The sequence below is a fragment of the Durio zibethinus genome, chromosome 1 (genome assembly GCF_047325235.1).
Source record: "Durio zibethinus cultivar Kanyao isolate XHJ-2024 chromosome 1, ASM4732523v1, whole genome shotgun sequence".
Classification (NCBI taxonomy): Eukaryota; Viridiplantae; Streptophyta; class Magnoliopsida; order Malvales; family Malvaceae; genus Durio; species Durio zibethinus.
Genome location: NC_143162.1, coordinates 25,509,464 through 25,536,536, shown reverse-complemented (window position 1 = coordinate 25,536,536; position 27,073 = coordinate 25,509,464). Strand labels below are relative to the sequence as shown.

General features: G+C 27.2%; 1 long non-coding RNA gene across 7 annotated transcripts in view; it reads left to right on the top strand.

Moving 5' to 3' along the window:
- The window catches only part of LOC111312180 (uncharacterized), a 30,849-nt gene extending 5,506 nt beyond the window's left edge, over positions 1-25,343 (top strand). The window contains exons 5-6 of one of the 7 annotated variants that reach the window (XR_016343486.1): positions 18,852-18,899; positions 19,519-25,343. This is a non-coding gene — a long non-coding RNA (uncharacterized LOC111312180). The other 6 variants (XR_002692809.2, XR_002692808.2, XR_016343488.1 and 3 more) reach the window with 6 other exon arrangements.
- The last annotated feature ends 1,730 nt before the right edge of the window (positions 25,344-27,073 follow it).

The window sequence follows — 27,073 nt, the reverse complement described above, 5'->3', positions numbered from 1 at the left end:
TTTCTAAAAATATTGTGCTAGTTTTGAATATTTTGAAACAATCTTGTTTAGTGTTTCAGGAATCTCTAAGGCTTCTGTTGTTGGGTTTAACATAGGGCCAGAAAGGACTTTTTTCATTTTTCAAATTTGATAGGGTTGAAAAAATCTTTCTCGCTGGTAACAACCAAGAAGACTGGTAATGGAGAAATATATATAAAATAAATAATGGCTGTTGTTTACAAACTTTATGAAAATGATGTTTTATAAAGGTTAAAAAATCTTTAATCAAATCAAATGATAAGTTTTGTATAAAGATTTGACCAACTATTCCAGGGTCGATGTTGATTACATCAAAAGGTTCATGATTTAAACAAAATTTAATTTTTGGAATATGATCCATAATGGTAGCAATATGAACATATAAAGAATAATAATGTTCAAATAATTTTTTGATCAACAGTTTTTTTGTTGTCTGAGTTATTGAAAGATTTATTTGTTGAAACAGTTCCTTGGTTAGGAAGACTGTAGCTTTTCAAACAAAAGAATTCTCTTAAACTTGTTTAGCTGAGGAGAATTATAATTTTTAAAATATTCACATAAATCTAAGAAATTGTTTATTTTTTGAACACTGTATTTATTTTCTTCCAAAATAAAGAAATCAATATCTTGTTTTAGCCATGTAAAATAAATTCTTGAGTAATAATATTCAAGTGTTTCCTGTGCTTATCTAATGTAGAGGAAAATAAGGATGTCATCAATATATACACAATAAAATTATTTATGTTTACTGAAAATAGTGTCCATCCATTGCTGAAAATTTTATGATGCATTGCATAGACCAAAAGGCATAATAGTGCATTGGTAATGGCCTGTTGGTGGACTAAAAATAGTTAAAGGTTTAGATTTAGGTTTAAGCATTATTTGCCAAAAATAAGATTTACAGTCAAATTTAAAAAAATATTTAGTATTTTTTGCTAAATTTGTCAAGACATCTTTACAAGGAATAAAATAGCCATCAAAGACAAGATTTTGATTTAATCACTTATAATTGATAACCATGTTGGGTTTACCTCATTTTATCTCTGAATGATTTTTTACCATGAATGCTGGGCTTGAATGTGGATTAGTAGTTGATTTTATCAGACCTTTGTCTAATAATTATGAGATTTGGATCTCGAATTCATCTATATCTTGCTTGGTATAGATCATGGGCTTTACTCTTATTATTTCTTTTGGATTGTGAAGAGTGAGTTCACAATATTGTGGACTTCTTTGCCATAGCTTCAATGGTTGTTCACTGAAATTGTTCTGTAAAATATTATAAAGCCAATGTTTTTCATTGATTGTATTTATAGCATTTGTTAATCTTTCTGGTTGAAAGTTTTTATCACAAATATGCTTATACTATTGTAATAAAGGAATTTCAACTGATGTTTTATCAATTGTAAGAGTGACATGAGAATTAGAAATAGAAAATGGAACATAAGTACGTAAAAAATTATTTTCTAATAGTATATCTCCATGCATGTTAGGAAAACATAATATTTTTGGTATTATGAATCTAACATTATTGAGATAAATAGGAATATTTTTTAGTTTATAACCAACAATAGTTCCCTTATCATCGATACCTACTATGATGATAGAATGCTTCATTGGTTGCCATTTGTTTATGGGTAAAGCATTGTTACGACAACTTAAGATTGTTGCTCCCGTGTCAAGCAATATATGTAGACTATACGGTTTATAGTCTTGAAATCAAAAGGCACCTTTCACAAAAGTGTAATATCTATCTTGGTTAGAGAATAAAATTGTGTCAGGTGCAGATAATCTAAAATTATTTATAAAATATAACATTTTTATTTCTTCTTATCTAGGTGTTATAGAGGAAGAAATATGTGAGTTTAAAACATAATTAACAGAATGATAATAGGATTGATTATTACTTGTATTTTGTTGGGATGGATTATCACTTGCAAAAATAAGAATTTGATTATTACCTGTATGGCTTATATTGTTTGCTCTTTGAAGATTTGCTGCACTGTTTGGACTATGAAATCCTGAAAAAAAAAAACTTCTGTGAGGAGTATAAAACGATTGATTGCTAGTTATACTCTCAACATCATCATTTTTTTTATATTCAAAAATATTTGTTGGGGGTAAAATCATATTTGGATTAAAACTGGTTGGAACATTTGAATTTTTAAAATAAAGATTTTTTTATGAGAAAAATTCTAAACTCGGTACTTTTTTTTTCAGAGGTTTATCTGAAATATCTTTTAGACACCATCTTTTTGGGATAGATAAGTCTTCGAGTTTGATTAATTTTGGTTTGATTTCAGAATCAAAACTATTTGGTTCAAAAAGTTCTATAATATTTAAATCTATCAGTTTGATAGAAATATTTGTAGTATTTGTAAACTCATAAATTGCATACTAGTTGATTGAAAGGTCATGCGATTTTTCTTCAATATCAGAATTTGTTATTTTGGCATGAAGACATAAACATTTTGTAATATTTTCATTAAAAATAAAAATAAAATAGTTTGATTTAACTTTAAATAAGACAACATCAGTAGCTAAATTGGATTGGATTTCTCCAATTATAGTATTAACAAGATTTTTAAAACGATTATCTATTAAGACAACTATAATAGGAATATCTTTGCAAGACAAAAATAGTGGTTTAATGGTTATTAAAATCATACCAATATGTATATATTTAACTTTAGCATATTTTTTCAGAAAATGGTTTAGTTTCTATTTTGTAAAAAGAGGTATTTCAACTAATCCTTGTTTAGAATCATTAGCAACAGTATCATCAGATAGTTTTTCTATATGACGTTTATACCAGGGTTGAAATTTTTTAAACCAACTTGTTTTATAAGCTTATTTGGTTGGATGAGTTGTAATTCTTTGAGTTTTTCATCAGAAATATGATGAGTTTTTTGCATCATATTTTTGAGTTTAACCATACCTTCTTCGACTGTGGTTGTTGTACTTGTAAAAGAAGTAACTGAAATATTATCTTGGTTAGACTCTGTATTTAACGTAAAAATATATTCATATTCATCATCCGAGGAGCTATAATTAGTTTTAGAAAAAACTTCATAATATATTTCATCATCTGATAATTATCTGTAAAAAAAATTTAAAGATAACATTCTTCAAGTTTTTTAATCATTTTTCTAGCACTTTTTTCTTTGTTAGGGTAGTTATCAACATAGTGACCTTCTTGATCACAAATAAAATATTTACAAGTTTTTTTAGAAGATTTTTTTGTTTCTTTTAACAACAAATTTACCTTTTTTAGGCCTAGTATTTTTATTAGTTTTTTCGGGCTTTCATTTTTTTCAAAAATATTTGAGTTGTTGTTTAAAACGTTTTCTTCGAATAGGTTATTTGTTATAACCAAATTCTAAATCATTTTTTAAAATCTTAGTACACTATTTGTAACTAAGTTTATATTTTACCTATTTGATAGCTTTTTACTTGAGACAATGCTCTATAATCTAACTCTGCACGTAGTGTATTCTACAGTCAAGAGTATCATATAGTTTTATGTTGGGATTTGCAGCATTAGTAGATTTAATTTTGATTTCTAAATAAGTATTATAATTTTGAAAACAAAGCTCATCCCATGATGAGGGAAGTTTTAAGAAAAATTATTGTAACCAAAATTTTGAATGTTCTTCATCTAATTTTTTATATTTAGAAATATATCTTTTACAGAAATCATCAAGATTTCTAATATCGCATAGTTTTAATTTTGAAAGGAAAAATTTAGCTTCTTGATTAGGATCCAGTGATTTTGTACTTTCACAAAACTTATTTTTCAAAATTTGAGTTAGATTTTTTAATAATTGAGGTATATTATCTGCTGCAAGAAGTGAGTTTTTCTGAGTACTTTTCATAGTGATTTTTTTTCATTTTTTGAGAAATTGAAGGACATCACCTTACCATGTGTTACAAAAGTAATTAAGAAATCTTTTTTTATTCTACTAATCTTTGTAGCCTGTGACAACAATAGACATTGATTGTGCTCAATCTTCTATGATTTTTTCATAATCTTTGATAAGAACACGGGTTAGATCTAAATATGTATCACATTGTGCAATTGTTAATTTATTTAACGAATTGATTATAGGGACTTCTGGTTTAATTTGACTGGTTTAGCCAGATTTTAAAGTTTGTTTTATCTCATTCTGTTTTAGGTGAGGTTTATGTTGAGCTAATTCTTCAGGAGAATGTAAATAGTCAGAAAAATGAAGAAAATCATCCATATTTGGGTTAGATATTTTTTATGCCTTTTTTTTTCCTCTATCTTCTGGTTGAGGAATCTGGATCTGGTTGATCTTTAGAGCTAGAAGAATCATCTGATGTGGTTTCATCTGATGAAATTGGCTTATTCTTTATTTCTAGATTATTAACAAGAATTTCAAAATTATCTTCTACCATATCATTATCTGTTTTTTCATTACTAACACTAATTATGTCATAGTTAAGCATGTAATGATAATTATATTTTTGAAAAAGTCCTTTACATTCTTCATAAAGGGTTTCAATAGCTTGAAGATAATTGACTCGTTGTTTCGAATCTTCAGTTTTTTTCGTTTTATACTTAAAGTTTTCAATTAAATATTTATAAGAGTCAAAATCAAAATTTTCTTGTTTCGCCTTTGCTAAGGAAGATGATGGGTTGTCATCAGCCATCATAATATTACCATAATAAAGAGGTTCAAAGTCTGTAGATATATCTGGGGGAACATATCTTTGGTCCATCTTTTCTGCAAGTAAATCTATATTTTCTTCTATATTATCCATTTTTACAAATAACTTAATGAAAAAAAAAAGAAAAAAAATCAATTAAATCATTTACAACTCTACTAATGGACATATTATTATATTCAAACTTAAGATCTATATACAAACTATGATTATAAACTTGATTTTTACAAATACAATTATTTTTTGAAGTTGATTTCATGTTTTTGGTGTTTAAAACCGATGTGAATCTGTATGGGTTACCAAAGTCCAATCAACAAGGCATATAAAGCCTAATAATTACCAGTAAATAATCACAGATTCACGATATGAGCTTTAAAACATAAAATAACAATAAAAAACAATAGTTTATATAAAGACTTTATTTATAAAAATAAGATTACAAGATATATCTATAAGCTGAAATAGTACAAATTTTTTTACAAACTTAGAGCCTGATACCATTTACAAAGGGGTGCGAAAAGGATATATGTATAAAGGTTTAAAAAGAGAAATGAAATATCTAATTTAGATTATTTTACATTAAGTGGAGGAAAATAGGTAAGATAAGATGGAGATGAGAGAAAGAGGATGAGAGAATAAATTAATGTTTACAAATACAATTATTTTTTGAAGTTGATTCCATATTTTTTGTGCTTAAAATCGGTGTGAATGTGTCTGGGTTACCAAAGGTCAGTCAACAACAAGGCATACAAAGCCTAACATTGATTAGCAAATAATCACATATTCATGAGATGAGCTTTAAAACATGAAATAACAATAAAAAAAGAGTAAATATAAAGACTTTGTTTATAAAAATAAGATTACAAGATATATCTATTAGCTGAAATAGTACAAACCTTTTTACAAACCTAGAGTATTGATACCATTTACAAGGGGGTGGAAAAGATTGATGTATAAAGGTTTAAAAAGAGAAATGAAATATCTAATTTAGGTTATTTTACATTAAGTGGAGGAAAATAGGTAAGAGAAGATGGAGATGAGAGAGAGCGGATGAAGAGAAAGAAAGAGTAAATGGGAATGACTGAAAGGCCTCCTCAAGCTAATTACAAGACAGGTTTAAACAAAAACATGAACAGTAACTATGTACAATTTTCGTTATAGTGTGCAATAAAATTTAGGTTATTTTACATTAAGTGAAAGAAAGTAGGTAAGAGAAGATGGAGATAAGAGAGAGAGAGAGAGGATAGAGAGAAAGAAAGAGTAAATGAGAATGATTGAAAGGCCTCATCGAGCTAATTACAATGTTGGCTTAAATAAATAAAAACATGAACAGTAACTATGTATAGTTTTCGTTATAGTGTATAGTAAAATTTTTTATCTATAATACTGTTATAGTGACTTGCTACAGTAATTTCGATGGCAGATCTCTGTCTTCTGTCTGCTATAGTGACTACTACAGGATTTTTTATCGAGAACAATAACTGCTACAATACAGTTGATCTTTGACTCTGAATATCTTTATCTTTTTGTGTTGGTAGTTTAGATCAGCTTAGTTTTGACTTATTCTTGGTTGAAATATCTACAAAGTAGTTTATCCTTCCATTGCATTATCCAAATTTTAGAGTTCTACACCTTCTTCATCCCGCGTTTGGTGAGAGTGTGAAGAAGTAGATTTGGATTGATTTTATATTTTTTATTTTTCTTAATACTGGTATAGTATCTCTGTAGGATGATCAATGTCTTTTATTTTAGAAAGTTTTTCTAAAAGTTGGATTGCCTCTGGTTGAGTTTGGAAGGGTGCTTGAAAGGTAGCATAATAAATTATTGCAAAAATCCTTCGTCCATTAGTTTGTTTGATAGTTTTTGGGAAACTATCTCTATTGGCCAGCTAAAGGAGATATGAGGCTTTTTCCATCATCTCGATTCCTATTTGGAATTGATAGTGTGCTGGGTTTGAATATTTTGAAACAATCTTGTTTAGTGTTTCAAGAATCTCTAAGGCTTGTGTTATTCGGTTTAATATAGGGCTAGAAATGACTTTTTTCATTTCCTAAATTTGATAGGGTTGAAAAAATCTTTCTTGCTAGTAACAACAAAGAAAACTGGTAATGGTGAAATGTATATAAAAGAAATAATGGTTGTTGTTTACAGTTTTATGAAAATAGTGTTTTATACAGGCTGAAAAATCTTTAATCAAATCAAAGGATAAGTTTTGTACAAGAATTTGACCAATTATTTCAAGGTCGATGCTGACTACATCAAAAGGTTCATGATTTAAACAAAATTTAATTTTTGGAATAAGATCTCTAGTGGTAGTAATATGAACATATAAAGAATAATAATGTTCTGAAAATTTTTCGATCAACAGTTTTTTTGTTGTCTGAGTTATTGAAAGATTTATTTGTTGAAACAGATCCTTGGTTAGGAATAATGCAGCTTTTACAAACAAAAGAATTCTCTTAAAGGTTGTTTAGCTGAGGAGAATTATAATTTTTAAAATATTCACATAAATCCAAGAAATTGTTTATTTCTTGAACGCTTACTGATTTTCTTTCAAACTAAAGAAATCAATATCTTGCTATTTTAGTAGATTAATGGAAAGAAGACTTTGGAAAGCTTGGTCTCAATCATCTGCTAATGGATTAACATTGCAAGATCATATCATCTTAATGATAAAAAAGTTTCCAGAAAAATTAGAGAATATTAAACAACTGTAACAATTTCTAGGTATATTAAATTATAACAGAAAATTTTTCAAAAATCTTTCTTAAAAAGAAAGTCTTGTTTTGAGTAAATTACGCAAAGATAATGATTTTGTTTGGACAACAACAGACTCTGATATTATTAAACAAATCAAATCAGAGCTAACTTATATTCTTAAAGTTTATCTACCTAAACAGGGAGATCTACTAATATTAGAAACAGATGCCAGTGAAGAACATTAGGGATGTGCTTTTAAAGAAAAAAATCTTCATCAAAAGGATGAATTGATATGTGGATATAATTCTGGTAAATTTAAACCAAACGAAATAAATTACATTATTTATGACCCTTTTCCAAAGCTAAAGTTGTTTTATGATAAATGGGATTTCCAAACATTGTTTAGTAAATTATAAACTCGGGGTTCAAGTTCAAGGTTATAAAAATCTTTAATCTCTAGATTAGAGAGTTTTGTTTTTCCTAGCAGTTGTTCTGTTAAAGAAACTATTTGAAAATAACTCATAAGAGTCTATTCATTTGGATCTTGAGCAAACTGAGAGAATTCTGGTTGAATTCTCAAAGGAGATGACATAAATGGTGGTCTAAAGTTTTGAGGTTGATAGAAAAATAATCCTTGGTTAGGATCATTGTAAAAACCAAATCCTGGGTTAGGATTTGGAAGAAAAATAGGAGATCTGGGAGAAGCAAAAGTAGAAGAAGAAGATTTTTTACCTGTTTTCTTTTTTATTGTTCTCCATTCTCCTGGGTCATGGATATGTTGTTTTCCTCGATCCATGTGGTATGCTTAGATAATCTGCAAGGAGGTTTTTGTCTCCGTTGATGAATTTTACCTAAAAATTATATTGACAAAAAAAATTATACCATCTAATTCGCTTGGGATTTTCAGAAAGCTTTTTATTTTTGAAGAAGTCTCGTACTGTTTGGTTATTTGTTCTGATAACAAAGATCTCAGGGGCTAAATAGATGTGAAATAGTTGTACACCATTTTTTATAGCTAGCAATTTTTTTTCATAAATAATGTAATTTATTTCATTTGGTTTAAATTTACCAGAATTATATCCACATATCAATTCATCCTGTTGATGAAGATTTTTTGCTTTAAAGGAATTATATCCACATATCAATTTGGAGAATGTTATCTTCAATTTTTTTTTGCAGAGGAATTATCAAATGATGAAATATATTATGAAGTTTTTTTTGAAACTGATTATAGCTCCTCTGATGATGAATCTGAATATATTTTTATGTTAAATACAAAGTTTAAGCAATATAATGTTTCAGTTACTTCTTCTATAAGTATAACAACCACAGTCGAAGAAGGTATGGTTAAACTAAAAAATATGATGCGAAAAACTCTTCATATTTCTAATGAAAAACTCAAAGAATTACAACTCATCCAACCAGATGAGTTTTATAAAACAAGTTGGTTTAAAAATTTTCAATATTGGTATAAATGCCATATAGAAAAATTATCTGGTGATACTGTTGCTAATAATTCTAAACAAGGATCAGTCAAAATACCTCTTTTTATAAAACAAAAAAAAATCATTTTCTAAAAAAATGCTAAAGTTAAATATATATATATATATATATTGGTATGATTTTAATAACCATTAAATCGCTATTTTTATCTTACAAAGATATTCTTATTATAGCTGTCTTAATGGATAATCGTTTTAAAAATCCTGTTAATGCTATAATTGGAGGAATCCAATCCAATTTAGCTGCTGGTGTTGTCTTATTTAAAGTTAAACCAAACTATTTTATTTCTATTTTTGATGAAAATATTGAAAAATGTTTGTCTTTATGTCAAAATAACATATTTTGATATTGAAGAAAAATCATATGACCTTTCAATCAATTGGCCTGCAATTTATGAGTTTACAAATAGTACAAATACTTCTACCAAACGGATAGATTCAAATATTATAGAACTTTTTGAACCAAATAGTTTTGATTCTGAAATCAAACCAAAATCGATTAAACTCGAAGACTTATCTGTCCTAAAAGGTTGGTGTCTCGAAGATATTTCAGATAATACCTCTGAAAAACAGAAAGTACCCAATTTAAAATTTTTCTCATAAGGAAAATATCTTTATTTTAAAAATCCAAATTTGGTTTTACCTCTAACAAATATTTTTGAATACCAAAAAGATGATGATATTGAGAGTATAACTAGCAATCAATCTTTTTATACTCCTCACAGAAGTTTTTTTTCAGAATTTCAGAGTGCAAATAGTGCAAAAAATTTTCAAAGAGCAAATAGTATAAGCCATATAGGTAATAATCAAATTCTTATTTTTGTAGGTGATAATCCATCCCAGCAAAATACAGATGATAATCAATCCTATTATCATTCTGATAACTCTGTTTTAAACTTACGTACTTTTTCCTCTATAACACCTAGACAAGAAGAAATAAAAATGTTACATTTTATAAATAATTTTAGATTATCTACACCTAACACAATTTTATTCTCTAACAAAGATAGATATTACACTTTTGTGAAAGGTGACTTTCGATTTCAGGACTATAAACCGTATAGTCTACATATATTGCTTGACATTGGAGCAACAATCTCAAGCTATCGTAACAATGCTTTACCCATAAACAAATGGCAACCAATGAAAAATCCTATCATCGTAGTAGGTATCGATGGTAACGAAACTATTGTTGGTTATAAAGCAAAAACTTTAGATTTACAAGGTATTTTAATTCCTATTTACTACTTGTTCTGATACCATTTTGAAGGCGGTACAAAAAGTTTCTATATATTTAAAAAAAGAAACGAAATATCTAATTTAGGTTATTTTACATTAAGTGGAAGAAAGTAGGTAAAAGAAGATTGAGAGAAAGAAATAGTAAATAAGAATGACTGAAAGGCCTTCTCAAGCTAATTAAAATGTAGGCTTAAATAAACAAAAACATGAACAGTAACTATGTACAATTTTTGCTACAGTATATAGTAAAATGTTATCTACAATATCGCTACAGTGACTTGTTATAGTAATTTTGATGACAGGTCTCTGTCTTCTGTCTACTATAGTGACTGCTACAAGATTTTTTGTCAGGAACAATAATTGCTATAGTACTGCTGGTCTTTGGCTCCGAACATCTTTGTCTTTTTATGTGGACAATTTAGATCAACTTAGTTTTGACTTATTCTTGGTTGGAATATCTATAGAGTAGTTTATCCTTTCATTGCATAATCCAGATTTTGGAGTTCTACACCTTCTTCATTTAGAGTTTGGTGAGAGCGTGGAGAAACGGATCTGGATTGATTTCACATTTTCCATCATTCTTGATACTAGTATAGCATCTTTGTAGGATGTTCAATGTCTTTCATGTTAGAAAGTTTTCCTAAAAGTTGGATTACTTTTGGTTGAGTTTGGAAGGGTGCTTGAAAGGTAGCATAATAAATTATTGCAAAAATCCTTCATCCATCAATTTGTATGATAGCTTTTGGGAAACTATCTCTGGTGGCCAGTCGAAGGAGATATGAGGCTTTTTTCATCATCTCGATTTCAGTTTGTAATTGATATTGTGCTGGGTTTGAATATTTCGAAACAATCTTGTTTAGTGTTTCAGGAATCTCTAAGGTTTCTATTGTTGAGTTTAACATATGGCCAGAAAGGACTTTTTTCATTTTTCAAAATTGATAGGGTTGAAAAAATCTTTCTCGTTAGTAAAAACCAAGAAGACTGGTAATGGTGAAATGTATATAAAAGAAATAATGGCTATTGTTTACAGCTTTATGAAAATGCTGTTTTATAAAAGTTAAGAAATCTTTAATCAAATCAAAAGATAAGTTTTGCACAAGGATTTGACCAACTATTCCAAGGTCGATGTTGATTACATCAAAAGGTTCATGATTTAAACGAAATTTAATTTTTGGAATATGATCCCTAGTGGTAGTAATATGAACATATAAAGAATAATAATGTTCAAAAAATTTTCAATCAATAGTTTTTCTGTTGTCTAAGTTATTGAAAGATTTATTTGTTGAAACAGTTCATTGGTTAGGAAGACTGTAATTTTTTCAAACAAAAGAATTTTCTTAAGCTTGTTTAGCTGAGGAGAATTATAATTTTTAAAATATTCATATAAATTAAAGAAATTGTTTATTTCTTGAACACTGTACTAATTTTTTTTCAAAGCAAAGAAATCAATATCTTGCTATTTTAGCAGATTAATGGAAAAAAGGCTTTGAAAAGCTATTTTTTTTAACTTGTAAATTTCATCAGCCTGTTTTACTCAAAATTCAGTTAATTTGGTCATCCTTTTTCTAAAGCTAGATTTGTTTTCTGATATATGGGATTTCTAAACATTGTTTAGTAAATTATAGACTCGTGGTTCAAGTCTACGGTTATAAAAATTTTTAATCTCTAGATTAGAGAGTTTTGTTTTCTCTAGCAGTTGTTCTGCTGAAAAAACTATTTGAGAATAACTCATAGGAGTGCATTCATTTAGATCTTGAGCAAACTAAGAGAATTCTGGTTGAATCCTCAAAGGAAATGACATAAATAGTAGTCTAAAGTTTTGTGGTTGATAAAAAAATAATCCTTGGTTAGGATCATTTTAAAAACCAAATTCTAGGTTAGGATTTGGAAGAAAAACAAAAGATCTGGGAGAAGAAAAAGTATAAGAAGAAGATTTTTTACCTATTTTCTTTTTTATGGTTCTCCATTCTTTTGGGTTATGGATAGGTTGTTTTCCTCGATCCATATGGTATGCTTAGATAATCTGCAATGAGGTTTTTGTCTCCATTGATAAATTCTACCTGAAAATTATATTGACAAAAAAAATTATACCACCTAATTCGCCTGAGATTTTCAGAGAGTTTTCTATTTTTGAGGAAGTCTCGTACTGTTTAGTTATTTGTTCTAATAACAAATATCTCAGGGGCTAAATAGATGTGAAATCGCTGTACACCATTTTTTATAGCTAGCAATTCTTTTTCATAAATAATGTAATTTATTTTGTTTCATTTAAATTTATCAAAATTCTATCCACATATCAATTCATCCTTTTGATGAAGATTTTTTGCTTTAAGGGCATATCCCCAATGTTCTTCACTGGCATATGTTTCTAATATCATTAAATCTTCCTATTTAGGTAGATAAACTTTAAGAATATATGTTAGCTCTGATTTGATTTGTTTAATAATATCAGAGTCTGTTGTTGTCCAGACAAAATCATTATCTTTGCGTAATTTACGCAAAACAAGACTTTTCTTTTTTAGAAAGATTTTTGAAAAATTATCTGCCATAATTTAATATACCTAGAAATTATTGCAGTTGTTTAATATTATCCAGTTCTTCTGGAAACTCTTTGATCTTTGAGATGATATGATCCTATAATGTTAATCCATTAGCAGTTAGATTGAGACCAATAAATTTAATTTTTGTTTTTTGAAGTTCAACCTTTTTGAGAATTAAAATAATACCATGTAAAATAAATTCTTAAGCGATAATATTCAGGTGTTTCCTATGCTCATCTAATGTAGAGGAGAAATTAAGGATATCATCAATATATACATAACAAAATTGTTTATGTTTGTTGAAAATAGTGTCCATCCAACATTGAAAAATGTGTGGTGCATTGCATAGACCAAAAGGCATAACAGTCCATTAGTAATGGCCTATTGGTGCACTAAAAGCAGTTAAAAGTTTAGATTCGGGTTTAAGCATGAGTTGCCAAAAACCAGATTTATAGTCAAATTTAGAAAAATATTTAGCATTTTTTGCTAAATTTATCAAGACATCTTGACGAGGAATAAAATAGCCATCAAAGACAACATTTTGATTTAATCTCTTATAATTGATAATCTTGTGGGGTTTACCTCGTTTTATCTCTGAATGGTTTCTTACCATTAATGCTGGGCTTGAATGTGGATTGGTAGTTGGTTCTATCTGACCTTTGTCTAATAATTTTGAGATTTGGATCTCGAATTCATTTATATCCTGCTTGGTATAGATCATGGGTTTACTCTTATTATTTCTTTTGGATTGTGAAAAGTGAGTTAACAATATCGTGGACTTCTTTGCCATAACTTCAATGGTTATTCACTGAAGTTTTCCTGCAAAATCTTATAAAGTCAATGTTTTTCATTGATTGTATTTATAGCATTTGTTAATCTTTTTGGTTGAAAGTTTTTATCATAAATATGCTTATGCTCTTATAATAAAGGAATTTTAACTGATGTTTTATCAATTGTAAGAGTGACATGAGTATTAGAAATAGAAAATGGAACATAAGTATATAAAAAATTATTTCCTAATAGTATATTTCCATGCATGTTAGGAAAACATAATATTTTTGGTATTATGAATCTAACATTATTGAGATAAATAAGAATATTTTTTGCTTTATAACCAACAATAGTTTCCTTACCATCAATACCTACTATGATGATAGGATGCTTCATTGGTTGCCATTTGTTTATGGGTAAAGCATTGTTACGACAGCTTGATATTGTTGCTCTAATGTCAAGCAATATATGTAGACTATACGGTTTATAGTCCTAAAATCGAAAGTCACCTTTCACAAATGTGTAATATCTATATTTCTTAGAGAATAAAATTATGTCAAGTGCAGATAATCTAAAATTATTTATAAAATGTAAAATTTTAATTTCTTATTGTCTATGTGTTCTAGAGGAAGAAGTATGTGAGTTTAAAATAGAATTAACAGAATAATAATAGGATTGATTATCACTTGTATTTTGCTAGGATGGATTATCATCTGTAAAAATAAGAATTTGATTATTACCTGTATGGCTTATATTGTTTGCTCTTTGAAGATTTTCTACATTGTTTACACTATAAATCCTAAAAAAAAACTTCAGTGAGGAGTATAAAAAGATTGATTGCTAGTTATACTCTCAATATCATTATCTTTTTTATGTTCAAAAATATTTGTTGGGGTAAAACTAGATTTGGATTAAAATTGGTTGGAGCATTTGGATTTTTAAAATAAAAATTTTTTACTGATGAGAAAAAATTTAAACTAGGTACTTTCTGTTTTTTAGAGGTATTATCTGAAATATCTTTGAGATACCATCATTTTGGGACAGATAAGTCTTCGAGTTTAACCAATTTTGGTTTGATTTCATAATCAAAACTATTTGGTTCGAAAAGTTCTATAATATTTGAATCTATCGGTTTGATAAAAGTATTTGTAGTATTTGTAAACTCATAAATTGCAGACCAGTTGATTGAAAGGTCATGTGATTTTTCTTCAATATCAGAATTTGTTATTTTGACATGAAGACAAACATTTTTCAATATTTTCATCAAAAATAAAAATAAAATAGTTTGGTTTAACTTTAAATAAGACAACACCAGCAGCTAAATTGGATTGGATTGGATTCCTCTAATTATAACATTAACAAGATTTTTAAAATGATTATCCATTAAGACAGCTATAATAAGAATATCTTTGCAAGACAAAAATAGCAGTTTAATGGTTATTAAAATCATACCAATATGTATATATTTAAATTTAGGATATTTTTTCAGGAAATGGTTTATTTTCTGTTTTGTAAAAAGAGGTATTTCGACTTATCCTTATTTAGAATCGTTAGCAACAGTATCACCAGATAGTTTTTCTATATGGAGTTTATGCCAGGGTTGGAATTTTTTAAACCAACTTGTTTTATAAATCTCATCTGGTTGGATGAGTTGTAATTCTTTGAGTTTTTCATCAGAAATATGATGAGTTTTTCACATCACATTTTTTAGTTTAATCATAACTTCTTTGACTGTGGTTGTTGTACCTGTAAAAGAAGTAACTGAAACATTATCTTGGTTAGACTTTGTATTTAACATAAAAATATTTTTAGATTCATCATTAGAGGAGCTATAATTAGTTTCAGAAAAAACTTAATAATATATTTCATCATCTGATAATTCATCTGTAAAAGAAATTTGAAGATAACATTCTTCAAGGTTTCTAATCATTTTTCTAGCACTTTTCCCTTTGTTATGGTAGCTATCAGCATAATGACCTTCTTGATGACAAATAAAACATTTACAAGTTTTTTTAAAAGATATTTTCTTTCTTTTAACAACAAATTTACCTTTTTTAGGCTTGGTATTTTTACTAATTTTTTCGAGCTTTCATTTTTTCCAAAAAAATTTACGTTGTTGTTTAAAACGTTTTCTTTGAATAGGTTGTTTGTTACAACCAAATTCTAAATAATTTTCTTAAATCTTAGTACATTGTTTGTACCTAAGTTTAGATTTTACCTATTTGATAACTTTTTGCTTGAGACAATGCTCTGTAATTTGACTATGCATGTAGTGTATTCTACAACCAAGAGTATCGTATAGTTCTATACTGGGATTTGCAGCATTAGCAGATTTAATTTTGATTTCTAAATAAGTATTATAATTTTGAGATCAAAGCTCATCCCATGGTGCAAGAAGTTTTAAGAAAAATTATTGTAACCAAAATTTTGAATGTTCTTCATCTAATTTTTGATATTCAGAAATATATCTTTTACAAAAATCATAAAGATTTCTAATATCACATAGTTTTAATTTTGAAAGGAAAAATTGAGCTTCTTGATTTGAATCTAGTGATTCTGTACTTCCATAAAACTCATTTTTTAAAATTTGAGTTAGATCTTTTAATAATTGAGGTATATTACCTGTTGCAAGAAGTAAGCTTTCTGAGTTTTTCTCAGAATGGTTTTTTCTCATTTTTTGAGAAATTGAAGGACATCACCTTGTCATGTGCCACAAAAATAATTAAGAAATCTTTTTTTGTTCCACTGATCTTTGTAGCATGTGACAACAATGGACATAGATTGTGTCTAATCTTCTATGGTTTTTCCATAGTCTTTGATAGGAACACCGGTTAGATCTAAATATGTATCACCTTGTGCAACCGTTCGTTTGTTTAACGAATAGATTATAGGGACTTCTAGTTTAATTTGACTGGTTTAGCCAAATTCTAAAGTTTGTTTTATCTCATCCTTTTTTAGGTGAGGTTTATGTAGAGGTTTATGCTGAGCTAATTCTTCATGAGAATGTAAATAGTTAGGAAAATGAAGAAAACTATCCATATCTGGGTTACATATTTCTGATGCCTTTATTTTTCCTCTATCATCTGGTTGAAAAATAGGGTTTTGAGGTTCTGGATCTGGTTGATCTTCAAAACTTGAAAAATCATCTGATGTGGTTTCATTTGATGAAACTGGTTCATGTTTTACTACTGAATTAGTAGCAAAAATTTCAAAATTATCTTCTACCATATCATTATCTGCTTATTCACTATTAACACTGATTGTGTCATAGTTAAACATGTAATGATAATTATATTTTTGAAAAAGTCCTTTATGTTTTTCATAAAGGGTTTCAATAACTTGAAGATAATCGACCCATTGTTTCGAATCTTCAAGTTTTTTCATTTTATACTTAAAGTTTTCAATTAAATATTTATAAGAGTCAAAATCAAGTTTTTCTTGTTTCGTCTTTGCTGAGAAAGATGAAAGATTGTCATCAGCCATCATAATATTACCATAATAAAAAGGTCCAAAGTCTATGAATGTATCGGGGGGAATATGTCTTTAGTCTATTTTTTCTGTAAGTAAATCTATTTTTTCTTCTATATTATCCATTTTTACAAACAACTTAGTGAAAAAAGAAGAAGAAAGATCAATTAAACCATTTATAGTTCTATTAATAGACATATTATTATATTCAAACTCAGGATCTATATGCAAACTATGATTATAAACTTGATCTTTACAAATATAATCATTTTTTGAAGTTGATTCCATGTTTTTTGTGCTTAAAATCGGTGTGATTCTATATGGGTTACCAAAGGTCAGTCAACAACAAGACATACAAAGCTCAACAATTACCAGCAAATAATCATAGATTCACGATATAAGCTTTTAAAACATGAAATAACAACAAAAAACAAGAGTAGATATAAATACTTTGGTTATAAAAATAAGATTACAAGATAGATCTATAAGCTAAAATAGTACAAACTTTTTTACAAACTTAGAGCTCTGATACCATTTACAAGGAGGTGCGAAAAGGATCTATGTATAAAGGTTTGAAAAGAGAAATGAAATATCTTCCGCATTAATGGACAACTTACAAGTAGTACTTTTTGGTCAGTTTCTTACTTTAACAAAAATTACGGGCATTATAAGTTAGATCAATTTGGCTTATCTAGCTTTTAGGCTGAAATAAGCCATATGAATCATACGTATTGTGTTAATTAGGTGTTGCTTAAAGAACTAAATGGCAGCATATTAGAGCTTATGAGAATCTTGGGACATATTACCTTATGAAAATTCCAGTAGCTATTTTATTGTGTTTTGATTTAAATTTTGGAAGGAAAGGACTTTAATTGGAGTATTGGCAGGTTTTATTGTTTATGACTCATTTATTTTCTTAGTTACTCCTTAGTCAAATAAGAAATTAATTATCTTTCAATTAAAATGTTACCATGTGCTGTACATATCATTTGATTGATCGTTTGGTTATGGGCTAATGGCATTATTCATGGCTTACAAAGGAATTCTTGACTTCAATTATTAGTATTAGAGACTTAAAAGGGTCATCATCATCTCATAGTAATGTATAGCAATCAATTTAGTGAATTAATTTTTTAATGGTCATTGGTTGTAAGTTTCTGCATACCTATTATAATCTTGAAAAATGATTTTTTTTTAGTTTTGAAGTTAAACTAATTATTAGCCTTTGAAATTAGATAACTGATTCCTCTTGCTGACAAGAAAATATTTCATACACTCATTTGTTATTATGTAAAATCCAACTGTATTGTAACTATACTAGGTTGCTATATATATATATATTGACTTAAGCTCATTTTGAGATAATTCATGATTACATAATTGAGTTTGGAGCTTAATATTTTTTTTTTTTTTTGGATAAATCATATGTTAGTAGCCAGAATATATTGGATAAAGATATTGTATACAGTTCACTCTCTTTTTGCTAAAAAAAAAAATAACAAAGACTAAAACTTGGTAATATTTGATAGCTTTAACAAAATACTTTGTAATTAGGTATACAATTTTAAGATTTGAGTCCATCTATAAAATAATTTCAAGTCAATGCCTACAGTGGCAATTGGTAATTAACAATTATCTCAACTATTTACAATACTTTCCAAATACTTATAATTACTTTTTTAATTTTTTATGAAAAATTTAATTTATTTAACATCTATTAAAGTAAATATTGCTATGCTCGATGCTTTTGTTTACTCGAGGAAACTTTTGTATTTACTTATTCTCCTATTCTATATGAAACTTTTTGAACTGCATTGACAACTTTAAATTGTAACATTTACTTTTAAATTTCTGACTTTTTGTTTTTTTTTTCATCTTATTTAAATATAATTATACAATATATACAAAAATAAATATAAAAAAGCATGCAAAGCTGGGAACGCTCACTCGTTTGTGACCAGAGGAACGCAAGGTATGACAAGGTTGGTAGTTCATGTGAAGACACGTGTCACAGTGTGGGTTATTGTTTTTTTATGTCAATTTTAAGCATATTTAATGAAAGATTTGATTTTTTATCTGAATAAAAATGAGTATAAATATTATATTATAAGTATAAAAATATATATAATTTTAAATTTTTATTAAATATAAAAATAAAAATGAATAATATAACATTGTCTTGTGTCTGTATTTTACTTATATATTTTTACATAAACTTAACAAATATATTTTTTATTAAATAATATAAATTATTATTTTAGATTAATAAAAATTAATATATTTTTATTGAAATATATATTAATATATATTTATAAAAAATTACTTAAATATATAAAATAAAAATTAAAAAACTAAAAAATGAGATTTTATTCTTATTATTTTAAAAGATATGTTATAGAAATTTCGAATATTCATTAAATATATGTGAAAATAAAAAAAAATTAAAACATTTATTAAACATAAATATAAAAATGAATATAATATAAAAATTTAAAAGTAAGAGGGAGGATGCTATATTCTCTCTTATCGTAACATCTCTAATATTTTTGGGAGCTGACCGGTGATTTGTCATCTTTCTGTGCTTTCACTAGCTGTCACGCAGGAGAAGGTGTTTGTCTGAGGTTCTGAGGTTTTGGTGATTAGATGATGTCAATTTTTATAATTTAATAATACTAAATTAATTTTATTTATATTAAAATAATATCGTCTGGAGTTGGCGAATTGGCCGTGCGGTTTAAATTATGTTGGGATTTGAGAAAAGCCCGCGAGGGCTTTTACATGTTGGCGAAAAAACGGGCGGGCATCTGTAGCGCCTCGAAAGGCCCAAATCGATTTTTTTTAATATTACTTTTAATTGTGAAATGTTTATTAAAATAAAAAAAGTAAACTAGATTCGTGATTCCTAAATTTTAAAGCGCACATAGTTTTAGTTTTTAAATTTTCAAAAGTAATTTGTTGTTATTTAAATTTTTATAGTGTCAATTCGAATAATTATTTTGTGTTAAATTTTAACTGGCGACACATGTTATCACGTAGCTCCTAATATGTTTATGATTAATATAAAAAAATATGATGCGAAATTTTTTGGAATAACCTTTTTTTTTTTTATTTGATAATAATTTTTATATTATAATTTCAATTAATTTTGTAAACATAAAACAATTTATAAAAAGTACTTTAAATATTATAACTTACATTATAAATAATTAAATTAATTTTGCTGGCCTGACTTAACTTAGGCTACACTTTGGATAAGAGTTTTCATATCAACTTAACTTATAAAAGTATTTTATTATAAAATATTTATTTTTATTTAAATTTGACTTTAAATATAATTAAAAAATAATATAAAATGATTTTTAACATTAATTAATAAATTTAAATTAAACTAATTTTTTTATGAATAAATTAAGCTAATTTAAATGGATAAGCTAAACTTTGGATAAGCTTTTAAAAGTCCAATGGAGTGCAATTCAATCTAGAAACCTATCTAATATGTACTTATTTTTAAAAAAAAGTATTTTTAATTTTTTATGTTATTTTTAATTATGAGTATAAATGAACAAAATTTTAGATGAATTGTTCGTGAATATTTTTTATTTTTATTTGTTTAATAAGTTAAATAAACGATTTTAAATAATATTTTTACATTTGTTTATTAAGTGTACTGAACACGAATAGAGTTATATTTGGTTCGTTTACATTCGTGAATAAATTCATTTAAAATTTATTTATTTAGAGTTCATTTATATTCATCTAAGATTCGTTTATTTTTCAATAACAATAATAAAATTACACTTTTATCTTTTACATTATTTTCTAACACTTTTAGTCTTTCAATCTATTTTATTGTTTATGTTCATTTAGGGTTTGTTTATATTTGTTTTATTATTTGTTTTATTTTTAATTTTATAATTGTAAGTTTGTTTGTTTAAATTTGTTTGGTTATATTTGTCTATTGTTTGTAAATATGTTCATTTATATAAGTTCGTGAACATATTTGTTTACAAATGAGTTTATTTAATTTAAACGAGTTGAGCATAAATTTAATATAAATATCCTGCCATTTAAACGAATCGAACTTGAACTTAATGAATAATTTTCTTATCAAATATAAACCAATTTAAAATAATTTAAAAAATAAACTAATAAACCACATACATATTTATTCGTTCATATTCGATTCATTTACACTTATATTTTTAACTTGTTCCTCTGTCTTCATATGGAAAAAACTTTTAGAAAATTATAGTTATTAAAAAAATAAGGTGAATTTCGACAATCATAAATTAAGTAGTGAAGCAATAGTAGTATTTGTTAAGATTTTCAATTAATTAAGTAGTGAAGCTGTAGTAGTATTATTTGTTAATCCCAATGTTAATTAATTAGTTGGAAAAGTATTGCAAATTGTGATTGTTGAAATTTTTTTAGCCACATGGACAATTGATTGTGATGGACTTGTATTATCTTCATTAAGATTATTAAGACTAAATGCAACTTTTTAGATAATGTTCTGATGATCCATTGGAACCATTACCTAGCTTTTTCTTTTTCTTTTTTGGTCTTTAGGGAACCCAAAGCATAAAATTAAACTTTTACATTTTTTTAAAAGGATTTAGGGATGAAGAGGGTTTGGTTTGGTTTGAATTTAAATCTTTCACGTCAGCCCAACTAGTATAGTAACTCACTTGATACTAAATGATTATAATACTTTGTTATTCTCTCATTGAAAGTCAACCTGTCATGCCATATCAGATTGGCTTCATTAGCATTAAACCCAACTCTAAAGCTTGGATCACCAAGATTCAGTCACCATCTTCATTAGTTATAAATACCCTCTTTCATTTTAGGTGTGGGCAATTTATTCTCTTCACTCTTTCTAGATTTATCTTCTTTCTTTTTCTTTCGAACACTAACTTATACATCAAAATGCAAATGCCAAAAATAATTTTGACCTTTGATTCTGACCAACCTCCAATCACCTTTGATTTTAGATTTTTATCCTTCAGGTCGAGCTCGGCATGAACATCTTTTTTAAAGCTTCATTGTTGTTAGACAAAAAGTGGAAGGCTAGATCAAACTTTGACTTGGATACAACCACTTTGATTTGTATAAACCATGGTACCACTAGATAACTGTAATACTAATATTATTATAATGGTTTTGGAGATCGTTAGACAAAAAATTTTAGAAAAATAAAGAAAAATAAGGAGTTGTCACTATTTTTTTTGTTAGGTGTAATTGACCACCTAAAAAGTTCATATTTTTAATAAAATAAAAAAAAAGAATTTAAGGTTTATCAAAAGGATATTTTGGTCTTTGAAAATAAAGTTAGGTTGGAGAGTTCGGTTATGTATGAAGAAGGATTAACACTCCTATAGCACCCATTCAAAAACGATATCAATTAATCATGCGTTATCTTTAGTTTTGGATAAAAATAATTTTAGTTTAAAATTTAATAGTAATTCCTTTCACTTTTTAACAAGAAACTCAATTTTATTGAACCTTATTTAGGAATATTGCAACAATCTTTAGGTTAAAAAATTATTTTAAAATTCTCTAACATCTAGGTAAAATTTAAAAATAAATTTTTTTACTTAAAATTTATCACAACATTCTTTAAAAATGAAAAAAAAACATTTTTGTATATGATAATTGTTGGTGACTCTTCAAGATCTAAGTAGAGTACCAAAAATTATCTTCCTTGAAATATTATTTTTGTTCTATTTTAAAATTTCACATTTTAAATAACACATTAAAAAAATATTTTTATGTGAAAAAAATGAATAATGCTATAATTAGTGAGCAAATAATAATTAAAAGGCATAAACATGTAGAATGAGTGCAAATAATAATAAATAGATGCATATATGCTAATGAATGCTATGCATAATGATGATATGCAATTTTGAAATCGAGTTATTAAATATAATGAGACCACTCAAACTTTTCAATCTCTAGGCAGAATTTAGGTGCGATTATTTATATTTAAGATACCATTTTTTTATTTTTTTATTTAATATCATTATTATTTTGGGTTAAGGAATCGTGCAGAAAACTTAATGAAATAAAAATTCTTAAATACCTCATTCTTTAGGCGACATTCAAGAATATATTATTTCATATGAGATTTTCATACGAATCTTTTGAACTTTAGTATGGCTTTAGGTGTGGGCTTAGGTCAATGTTTTTTAAGGTTTGAATGATTTTTGGGTGATCATTTAAGGTTGTGAGTCAGATTTAAGGTTTAGGTAAACTTTAGGGTTATGGTGGGTTTTTAGGATTTAGGTCTTGTTTTAGGGTTTAGGGTTTTAAGATTTCAAAAATTTTTTCTAAGAGGAAAATGGAAATTAATGATAACTTGAACTTCCTCAATCATTTTGAACATTTAGGTAGATTTTCGAAACAAATTCGATTTTCATAATTCCCCTTTTACCTTAATAGTTTTATATTATTGCAACATGAAGCAAATAAATGGTGCAAATGTAAACTAAAATTAAAACAACCAATTTAATCCATCTTATGCATATTTAATCTTATACTATTTTCCTTCATTTCCTTTCCAAAATAAAAAATAAAAAAGAATTAAATTTTTAAAAGCCCACTTTGGATTCCTTCCAACATCTAGGTAGGGTTTCCCAATTTATCACATTTTTTGAAATATATTATCTTGTATTTTGAAAATTCTATTTTAAAGATTATTTTGAAATTATGAAATTATTTCAATTCATTTTTTTATTTTATAAATTTATATATTTTAGTAAACAATTTCAATCACCTATAAACAAGTTTATTTTCAAAAGTGCTTAAAATTAAATAAACATTAAAAATAAATAGAATAAAAAAAGAGAAAGGAAATATACCTAATTTGTAGCCTCAAATCCACAAGGGGTAAGCTTCAAAAGTCTAAATCAATTCAAAGCCCAAATTCACTTCCAAATCTTGATGTTAAAACCCAAGTTCATTAGCCAAAATGTACTACACAAGAATAAGCCCCTACAACGTGGATTTATCTAGGACTATAGGCTAAGGATCCATGATGCGGTAGGTCAGTTCAAGCTGGGCAAGTTGGGTTGAATCAGATCGGTTGGGTTAGATTTTTTTTTTTAAACTTACAAAACCAACCTTTTTTTTTTTGTATTTCATTTCAACTTTTTCGTTTGCAAAAAAAACTTATCCATTCTAAAGAACCTAGAACTTCTTCCCCTTACACCTTAAATTTCGGCAAAAAAATCCCCGTCGTTGCTACTGCCTGCCCGCACCTTTTGGCTCCCAAATTTCAGCTTCTCCTCAGCCTCCTCTTCTACGTCTTAACGTCAGTTTTGCCCAAATATCATCGAAACATCCTAGATCTTCATTGAAAGTTTTAGTTTCAAAGCTTTAAAACATCCACTTTCGCTGTCCGATCTGTCCCAAAGTGAAATATGATGTTCTCCTCTTTCTCTTTCTTGTTTTTACTGGTTCAAATCATTCAGAAGTTGCATCGTCATAAACTATCGTGAACACTCTTTTATGCTGCTGCTTTTCCATTGTCATCGACCACGAGCTCTATTTCTCCTCTTCTTTGACCTATCTTTTCTTTTTTGACGAGCCTTAAAAATCCCACAAAAGACCCTGATGTTGAAACACCCTTCTCCCCTGTTTTGATATTTGTTTTTTTGTTTTTGGCTTGATTAGGTTCAAGGCGTTGTGGCTTGCTCTCTTTTTTGTGTTTTTTTTCTACGGTTGGGTTCCTCACTGAAAGGATTATGATTTTTTATTTTTTTTTGTGTTTTTGGTTGTGATGGCAGTGGGGATGATTTTGGTTTATGGGTGGTGTGGCAATGTGTGTGTTGGTAGAGGAAGGTTTGCGATTTGTTGATACTGAAAGGGATAAGTTTGTGTTAGAAAAATGGCAATGATGGTTATAGATATAGGGCTAGTTGCTATTGGGTTTGGCTAGGGGTGGTTTTTGTTGTGGAGATGTTTTTTGGTTAGCAAAAAAGGTTTCAGCTGGGGGGTTTGTGGGTGAAGTTGATGGTAGTCAAATGGTGGGTGGTAGTGATTATAAGTGGTGGTAGCTTGGTGGAGGGATGGTCTTGATGATGGGCTATGTTTGGTGGTGGTGATGCTGTAGGTCTTGGCTTTGTTGTTGTTTCTAGTGGTTAAGAGGGTTCGGTGGTGGTCGTTGCGGAAAGGGATACCGTGGCTTTTGCTTGCCAATGGAGGTCGATTATAGGGAAGCTGTTGATGGCATTTTTTGCTCTGGCCAAATGGGAGTTAGGGTTGTGGAGTTTTTTAGGTATTGTTCTGGATGAGGTTGATGTTGGTGGAATTGGAAGATTTTTTTCAAGAAGTTTTGCTCCCCCCCAATCTGTATATCTTCTTTCTTGGTCTTTATTTGGCAATTTATAACTAAACCTAGTAATTCATGTTTTCATGTCGTATTTGACATATGTAATGACACGAATTATTAAAACACGACACGAATTATAAAATGTGTTTAAATCTTAAATACGATACGAAACGTTTAATATACGTGTTACATGTGACACGGCATGATTAACAAGTGAATAATTAATTCGTTTAAATACGATATGAATAAATACGAATAATACGGATATACACGAATAGACACAACTAACATAGATTTACACGAATATATACGAGTAATACGAATATATACAAGAACACAACTAAAATAATAAATAGCTATAAATTATCTGTCATTTACAACTTAATAAATTTGGTATATTAATAATATAAAAAATACTTACATATTAGAAAAATAAAAAATTTAATACTCATTTAATATGTATTATATATATAAATTTAAATTTAAATTATATAACTATATTAATTTTTAGTATCAAATTTAAAATGATAAACTATTAAAGATCAAAGAATAAAATAAGAATGTATAGGACTAATATTAATATTAATATTATTAATATAAAAATAATTTTATAATAATTAGTAAATAATTATCATAATTAAATGTTTAAAACAATTTTTATATAATATTAAATAGCTAATTAAGTATCATAATTAAAAGATTAACAATTAAAATAATCTTTATATGTTTGTATTAAATTAAAATAAATATAAAAAATGTGTTAAACGTATTAAATAGGTATTGTATAACAAGATTAAATTAAATATGTTATTCGTGTCATGTTGTGTCACGTGTTTAGACGACTTTACATATATACGACATGAATTGTGTTATGTCGAAATTTGTGTCGACACGAATAAATACGAAACATGTTTTTTTAAAGCACATATATGGTTTTTTTGTATCATTTTCATCTCGTATTATTGTATCATGTCTAAAATTGCTAGATCTATTTATTGTAATAGTCTAAAGTTTTTCAGCATGGTAGGGTAATGAAGTTGAAGCTTTTGAGAAATTTGGCATGTTATGAATTGCTGCTCCCTGGTCTTGTAATGGCTGTCAACCATTTTAATTTTCCTGTTGTTTTTTGTTTTTCTTTTTTTTTGATTCATTTGATTAATTCTAAGAAATAAAAACTAAATTGGGTCTAAAATGGAAATTTGGGTTAATATTGAATTATTTTGGGCCTAAAAAAATTGACCTAGACTTCTATTAGGCCTTCAATCCCAAATAATTAAAATTTGAATTATCCCTAATTAAATTGAGTTTTAACTCGCGTAGAATTGGAATTGGATTTTACCTCATGCAAAGTGATCAAAAAACAATTAATTTGGGATATGCCCTAGATGAGTTATTCCAATTATAACGCTTAAATTAGCTTTAAATCAAATCATTTGAATTAAGCGCAAAAAATGAATAAAATTGAATCGATCCAGATAAAATTAGATGCTTACAGTTGCCCTTATTTGCATATTATTAAGAATCACGAATAGGGTAAAGTCATATACAATAATTTTGTTTGGGGTTAACTCAAGGATTTTTCATTTTTTTGTGTTTTTTTTGTTCTTTTTTTGTTCTTTTTTTTTTTTTTGCTTTTTTGCTTTTTTGCTTTTTTACTTTTTTACTTTTTTCATTTTTTATATTTCCTTTATTTTTTATTTTTTTTGGAATTTTCTTTTCAATTTTTTTTTGGATTTTGTTTGAAATTCTTTTTTTAAAAAAACTCCTTTTAACGTAGGCTCCACAACTTTTAAAAATAAGCTTATAAGCTC